This window comes from Amblyomma americanum, chromosome 6, assembly GCF_052857255.1.
Source record: "Amblyomma americanum isolate KBUSLIRL-KWMA chromosome 6, ASM5285725v1, whole genome shotgun sequence".
Classification (NCBI taxonomy): Eukaryota; Metazoa; Arthropoda; class Arachnida; order Ixodida; family Ixodidae; genus Amblyomma; species Amblyomma americanum.
Genome location: NC_135502.1, coordinates 99,054,359 through 99,062,716, shown reverse-complemented (window position 1 = coordinate 99,062,716; position 8,358 = coordinate 99,054,359). Strand labels below are relative to the sequence as shown.

The 8,358-nt window shown below is 46.5% G+C and overlaps 1 pseudogene; it reads right to left on the bottom strand.

Moving 5' to 3' along the window:
• Positions 1-2,178: 2,178 nt before the first annotated feature.
• Positions 2,179-3,571, bottom strand: LOC144095408 (uncharacterized; annotated as a pseudogene).
• Positions 3,572-8,358: the final 4,787 nt, after the last annotated feature.

Here is an 8,358-nt window from a genome sequence, read left to right as displayed (position 1 = left end):
GGGCCTTCCGTCATCACGCAAAACTTACCCGAAACTGTCCAAAGTTCATAGGCCGAGAAAGGAAAACGGTAACTTGTTTTGGTCACGCTTTCAAATGCAATCACCCCACTCGTTCCGAAGCCAAGATCCCTTGATGATATTTGCGAATATACATTAATGTAATCTTATTTTACTTTTCAGTGCGTGCGAAAAACATTGATGTCGGCCATGTGATAAAGTTTTTCGCGGACATCAAATGTCCGTTGACGGACATGCTTCGCGCAGAGGCACTACCCAACGACGAAGTCGCCCCAGCGGCTTCCGAATGCTCTGAAAAGGAACTAGAACATTTGGATGGCCCAGAAAAGGAGAAAGCTTTCACTGATATCAATTACAAGAAAGCGGAGGCAGAATGATTTTCAAACGACTTAACTTTCCCGAGAGGTTTGAGTAATTTATATTCTTTATTCAGCATGTCATTAATTAGGAATTAAGGAAACAATTTTTCAAAGACCAAATTAATATTTAATGATCTTGTATCATGATACTCTTTATCTAAATCATGCAGGCTCTTAGGCGTTGAGCAAGGAATATATCACCAGCGCGTGATGCTGGATGCAAAGGACGTGAAAGAGTTATGCTCCAGAACAAAGACAGACAGACGCCTTTGGAGCGATGAAAGATTCTGGAGAATCACAGCCACAAAGGTATATCAGTAGTGCTTCTTTTCTTTTACGCAGCACAGAACATCTTCTGGTGTTCATGTGCATGTGCCAGTGCTAAAACAGCGTTATTTTCTTCTGCAGGCACACAGGGTACTGACCTGCAGTGACCTGCAGTGGTGTCTTGTCTCGCTTCGTCCCCGTCTTTATTCGCGCTGTACCGCATTATGGAAAAATTCCAACTAGCCCGATCTGCCACTCCTGCAGTGAAGAGCTCCTCTATGACCGTGCTAAACGCATTGTCTCAGAAACACCGTTCACTGGTCCTGCGTTAGAATATGGTTTGGCACAGGAGCCAGAAGCGAGAAAAAAATTTGAGGCTGAACATGGTACCATGGTCTCAGTTTGGTCTTGTGGTATGCTCAGACGATCCGTGGTTGGCGTGCTCTCCGGACGGGATTTTCAAGTAAGCAGTTGCATAAACATGTTTTGTCGTTCATTGAACAAAATGTGATTTCAGGGATCAAGACGGTGAAACAGTTCTGCTGGAAATAAAATGTCCCTACACCAGGAGAAACCAGAAGTTGACAGAGAGGCCCTTGCTAAAGTACCTGTGTGGCGACAAAGACTTGAATTTAAGATGCAGTCACCCATATTACACACAGATACAAGTTAGCTTGCATGTTCTTGGCCTGGAAAAGTGCTACTTCTATGTATATTCAAGTCTGGACTCCCTCACGATTCCTGTTGTAAGGGACAATAGGTTCCTGTCTTCGGCAGTCCCAAAGCTGCGTCAGTTTTATTTTCAACATTTTTTGAAGGCAATATCCGAAAGCAGAAAAATGTAATATTCCACACTAAGCAGCGCTTTCACTGGCCATAAGGCTGAGCAGTCGTTTATTACATGTGGATGCAGTACATTTTATTTATACTATTTACAATGGCTCCACTGCAGTCATTTTAGACAGTTGCATGTGTAGTACCACATTCTATACTGTAATAGTCTGTCAGTGCAATAAACAGTTGAAATCAAGTGCAATACTGCGTTGTGTTTACTGTCTGTCTTGCAGCCTTTCCAGCAAGCTGAAGCTAACAGTTTGAGTTCATTGCAGCTTTTGACAATACAGCGCAGCATTGCCACGGTGCCGGGCAAAAAGGAAGACATAAATCTTCTTTCTAGGCCCCTAGCACCACACAGGTGTCACAACACAAGCAACGGTACAGCAGTTTTGCTCATTGCAACAGCAAACACATAACATAAGAGTTCTACTTTGGAAAAAGAAAGAAAACGAGAAAAATAGAAAGATAATGCATTGATCACAAAACACACCGACAGCGCAGTAATGAAAAAAACAGGAAAGAACGGATTGGCTTTTGCTGTGCATGGAAGGTAACGAAAATGCACTCACTGCTGGGACAGAAAAAAATAGCTTTGATTGTTTTTGAAGCAGAGACAGGCTGGGATACCGTTACATTATTTCAATTAATGAAGGATGGCGTTTCAAAGCTCAAGGACTTGCCATGATGGTAAAATTGTGTAATAGGTCGTCCTAATTTTTGTTTTCCTGAATATGTGTTAGGGCACTTCAATATTGGTTCAACGCATTAGTCACTGCAGTCATTCTTTGCGAAGATTCCAGGCTTAACATTAGTAATAACAGCAACCACGTGAAGGATGTCGTCAACATATCCAGCCAATTCATGATGAATCCTGTTAGTTAAAATTTGAAATATCTTCAGCCGTTGTATCACGCGCTCTACATGGATGCGTACCGATGCTGTTTCATAAGTAGCATCCACCTCTGACTCGGTAAACTGAGGACTTGTTGCAAAGGGTGGCATTACCAAAGTTGCTTGCTGTGCGCCAACCCCAGTCCTAATGCCTGGAAAGCCCTTGTCGGCCAATATAACGTCACCGGGTTCCAGAAGAGACAATAATTTGCTCTCAGTGGTGATTACTGCATCTGTGGTCCTGCCTCCAAAGCCCTCAGAAATGAATGTTTAGGTTTAGTTTATGGTGGTTTAACGTCCCAAAGCGACTCAGGCTATGAGGGACGCCGTAGTGAAGGACTCCGGAAATTTCGACCACCTGGGGTTCTTTAACGTGCACTGACATCGCACAGTACACGAGCCTCTAGAATTTCGCCTCCATCGAAATTCAACCGCCGCGGCCGGGATCGAACCCACGTCTTTCGGGCCAGCAGTCGAGCGCCATAACCACTCAGCCACCGCGGCGGCTTTAGAAATGAATGTTACCAACCCGTTAGGAGCTATGCCAATTAGATATTTCAGTGTATATCGTCCCTTGTAGTTAGAAATCCCAGGTTACGCTTCTCAATGCCCGGTGGCATTTCTGTTTCAAGTTCTGTGCATTCAATAATAACTCTACACATGGGGTAGTGCTCACGAAAGCTAGCTGGCATTGTTCGTTGTACAGCTAACCGTGACGGCCAGTATATCCAGGTCTTTGTAGCTGATTTCAGGTTTGCAAGAACTGATTTGAAAATTCGGGAAGCTGTCGTGCTGTGAATGGAGAATAATGTTGCTAGAAAGGAAAATGGAAGGCCATGTTTTAACTTGATCAAAAACAAAAGGAGTTTGTCTTCAAGGAAAAGTTCATTCACCCGTTGTGTTGAGGCAGGAAGAACACTAAGCAGAAGGGCAAAAATATGAAAAGACACTGCCGTTAATGACTGCAGTGTAGAATCATCGTTACACAGTGCTTTAAACCCACCGAAGTAGGGCTGCTTATGCACTGGGCCAATGGCCTTGTCACAAAAATCGATATCACACACAGTTCCTCGCTCCACTGTAGATGATGTCTTGTGGGATACAAAGCAGCTTGCAGTGCAATTAGAAGTCACTGAGAGAAAGATAAGCTCCCCACTAAAGCACTCTGGTTGATCTTCTGTCATTGTAGATGCCTGCATTACAGAAATACCGATAAACACCACATTTTCATTAGTGTGGAAGTCCAAGACATATAATTCATCACTCGAGCAAAAGAAACATCTTACATATATTAGGCTACATTCCATAGGTGCAATTTCATTAGCTTGTTCTGCGGAGTAATCAATGGCAAGGACAGGTGAATCCAGGTGCGGGGCAGGATCCTGATACCTTCCTGCAGCTTTCTTCTTTTCCCTTTCCATTTGCCTACAAACAGCATGCGACAACAAAAATCACAATGACCATCCGCAGCCTGCCTTTAACTGGAAGGCATTTCACACTCTACGGTTTAGAGGAGCACACGTGTACCTTTCAAATCGTCTGCTTGAGCCAGGGGTTTGTTTCCTCTTGTGAACAGACGGGAAGATGCTTGGATGATATGAAGGATGACCTACTTCGTTGGCCTTGACATTGCCGACAAAATGCTTACTGCATATCCTTGAGTTCTTCGATGGAAGCCAACCCGTCCCATCTTCACTGCGCAGTACAAATAAAAAAATATACTGGGTAGAAAGGCGCAATAAAGGAGTTCATGCTAGCACAGCAGCACGCTGAGAGTGCCTAAAAAGCAATAAACGCTGTTTCCAGAGCTCATAATATAACCTACAAAAAAGTACAGTAAGAACCCGAGTAACATGCAAAGGCTGCCGCCGAAGCGTTTAACACTACCTCTTCAAACGTTTAGTGAGGTTAGGAATTCACGACAAAACAAGATCAACAGCATTTTAAAGATAAACGCTCTAAGACGTCACAAGCGCAGTGGCGTGGAAACACGCACATAGTTCGCGATGCTAGCGTCGTTGTGAGAGCGCCGCGGTTTCGTGTAAACGATGCTAAGAGAGACGTGAATATCGCACTCTATATTTACGTTAGAGCTCATTCACGGCACGACGATAGCAATCTGAGCTTCTTTCTTTATACAGTTGTTTCAAAACGATATATAAAAACACCTCTGAGCGCCGATTTCTTGAGTATATTGTCAGTGAGATTAATAAGAACCGGAATCTTACATCTGACGACGAACTAGCTGTATCCAACGCTGGCTCCGTTCTCTCTCCCAGGGTCTCGATGGGAAGGAGAAAAACTTGACGCCTGGTGAGTTGCTGTACTTGCTGTTACACCCTACAACACAGCAATTTTTGTTGTTGGGACGCGGACCCATGTAATCGCAAGCGCAAAAAGCAAGGCTTCCCGACGAAACAGCGGCGGCGATGCTACTCGGTCGGCGCGCTTGCTCGCTGCGGCCCCCCAAGGGACGCTCGGGCCGCCGCTAGATGCGCCCGCGTCGGCGCCGGAGTTACATCTGCAGGGTGCCTTATGACGAGACTTTGGCAGCACGGAGCGACTGCCCTGATGACTCGGAGCGATCAGCCTTAGCCGGTGGAACCACGCTGATTTCCGCGACCGTGTCTATTAGAAACCGGGCGCCGGAGAACTTGTCAGACAGTCGGCTCGGACGACTGGCGGGACCACACGCCGCCGCTAGTGATCCTGGCGGGCGTTTCCCGGCCACGAACAGGGTGATGTACACTTCGTGGCCCGGTGCAGCAGACGCCGCTGGTACCAGCAGAGAGACGCAAGGCTGGGACTCTGAGATTGACGTGTGCGCGAAAGAGCGCGATGAACGATACGAGGTGGCCGGGTCTCTTGGGGTGGAGTGCGGCGACTGAGGCGGCAAGCTCATCGAGACGGGCCTCAAGGCGCGAAATCGACGGGTCTGCAGGCGGCAAAGCAGCAGTGACGGACGGGGAGGTCGCCTCATGAACGTTATCGGCGAGCTCAGCCAGGCGGTCGAGGTTGACGTCACCGGCCGCCGCAAGGACGAGGCGGATGGGCTGGGGAAGGTGTCGGAAGAAAAGCTCTCGAAGCAACGCCCAGTGGTTGGGGATATCGCGCGCATCCGGCGCAGAGGCTGGGAAGGGCGCCGGTAGCCAAGGTATTCCTCCTAGGTCCTCCGAGGTCATAGGTCAGCAATGTAGGCTTAACGCCTCAGTAGCGAAGGAACAAGGCCACTGTTGTGAACCGACAACAGAACAGAACTGCCAGACATGGTAGGTAGGTAGGCCTCAAACAATGCTGGCACATACCCACTGCGGGGGAGTGGCCAAGACACAGGCGGTTAATTGCTGGATACAGGAAAGTTTTGACGGGAAAAGGAGTGGTCTAAGATAATGTTCGATTGCAAGTTTTTTTTTTCGTCTCGTCAAAAGCAATGCCTGACTGTTTTCGTACATAAAAGAGTGACGTAGATGGCGGGGGGAGGGGGGGGGGCATGTTTTGGCTAGGTTTAGTGGATGTTGCAAAGAGTCAAAAAGCGAGCACTAGCTACGCCATTTGTAAATATAATCCAAGTAGGCCAAAGTGAAAACAAGCACTGGAGAAGCAGCTGGTGTATTTATTACCTGACCTCACTGCACGCGTCCGCCTTGATGGGGGAAATGAAAACACTTTCCTCATTACATATGTGCGCCGCATGTAGACCAGCGCATCGCAGCTGAACAACACGTTGGAGACTAAGCCCTTATGAATGGTTAACTGAATCTGGGTCGCAAGGGGAGTGAACCTGAACCACGTAACTGAAAGTTGTTCTGCGTTAAATTACAACCTGTGATGACAGGTTTCTGTTTCTGCACGCAGGAGAAGATCACATATAAAAAGGAAATGCTCGTTTAGAATTCTGAAAACTTTCTTTGTATAAAACGCATTTTAGCCTGCCACGTGAAACAGCACCAATGAGACATTAACAGCAACCACACAAATACATTAACTACTGTTCACATCAACTCATGATATACGTGTTTAAATGAGTCCTGGCGTGACAATGTTTACATAATATATTCATGCTGTAATATATAAATGATTTCTTTGAAAGCTTGTGCGATTGCGAACGACTACAAACAAGATATAAAACTAACCTTGAGGAATTTTTCCCATTTTGAGGATGTGAAATATGCCGATTTCACTGAATGGCATGTTTAATATTGCTGCAAAAGAAATCAGCGCGCTTACCACATCATGGGCTATGGATATTTCAGAATGAGCTAATTGACTGGCTGCCGCTTGCGCACAATATGAAAAAAGAAACTACACTTGGAGCATGATGAGACAAGGTACTTAGGGATGCGGCTTTGTTTCTGCAGAGCAATGTAGGAATAATACCAAGCCAAGCTTGGCCGCGGCTGGCACAGGACTGGATTAAGTGGATGGATACGGGAGAGTCCTTTGTCCCGCAGTGAGCGTAGTCAGGCTAATGATGAAGCACAAAACACATGACAGATGTAAAAAAATGGACCCCACGGGGGTTTCACAAGCCGGTGCTGAAAGGTAGAAAGCGCCTTCTTTACATAACGCATGACGGAATGAATCTGACCCACACAAACCACACACAGACTCGCACAAATGATCTTTCAGTAGTGGATGATTATGACAGTTTGAAGAGTCACACGCGTCGTTGGTCACATACTTAAATAAAAACGGGATGTGGACGTCAAATGCATCATGCATTTTTTAGGAATCTAGAAGCAAGCAGGTCCGACTAACGATGCCATTCGGGTTTCCACATTCAGTACTAGTCAAGTTCGGTAAGGTTGAAGTTTATACCTGCGCCTCTGGCGTTCCCGGGGAAGAGGACATTCAAACTGCAATTTGAAAGCAACATCATTCAATTCCATCTCTTAAAAAATTACAGGTTGGGAGAAACTTACTAAATGCCTGTCTTAGAACCGCGCCTACATGGAATGCTTGGTTTTGCGCGCAGCTCCAAATCCTGCCCGCTTGCGCACCTTTTGTACGAAGATTAGAACCCAGGGGGTCGGCTTCTAAGCCGTGTACTGGGGCTCTTGTAACACTCGGAGGATTCCTTCTCATTGGAGCGGGCGGGACCGGAATCTTCTTACCTTCAGAATCTTCTCACGAGCCACACGATGTATCTCGGGAGCAAACCCCCGGGCTATAAACTTTTGAAAAAGGGTGTACCTTCAATTTAGCTCAGCATTTCAAGTAATGGTGAATTTTGCTGCAACATAAAATAGCGTACTTCCGGCATAAAAAGCGATGAATATTTCAACACGAGCTAATCGACTGGCTGCGGCTTGTAGACAATTTGTAAGAAGCAACACTCGGAGCATGATGATACAAAGCACATAGAGATGTGGCTCCGTTTCTTCCAAACGATGTAAAAATAAAAGCATCGCCAAGCACAAAGCGCATGACAGATGCAAAAAATAAGCCCCCAAAGGGCATTCACAATTGGGTGCTGATGCGGTAAAGAGCAGTTTCGTTACTTCACTATGTACAGGATAAGTCTGACCGCGGGAGGAAGACTGATGCTGATGGGTCCACCAAGGGCGTAGCTCGGGGTGGGGGTAATGGGACTTCAGCCCCCCCCCCCCCCTCGCCCGAAATGTTTTCAAACTGTCACGCACCGCTGACCAAAGCAACCACCAGCGCCGGAGTCTTTCTGTATTTTGTCGCCTACAGTGTGTCTTTTTCAGACCAGAAAAGACATTTTGGCGCAAACATTGCTAACTCGGATTGAATTTCATGGCAACGGCCATGCACCTAGAGTCATGTAACGCAAGGGGCCCCATCCTAGCACAAACTTTCAAGGGCCTACCGATGGCTCACTTTTGCGACTAAAATTTCGGTGCAATTACTCGCAATACATGACCGGTGACAGCTGCTGCTGCACACTACACTTGAACGAAGGACCGCGTCATTGAGGTTTTTCCCTGGCCGCTGCATATGTACAAAAATGTAAAGGTTCTTG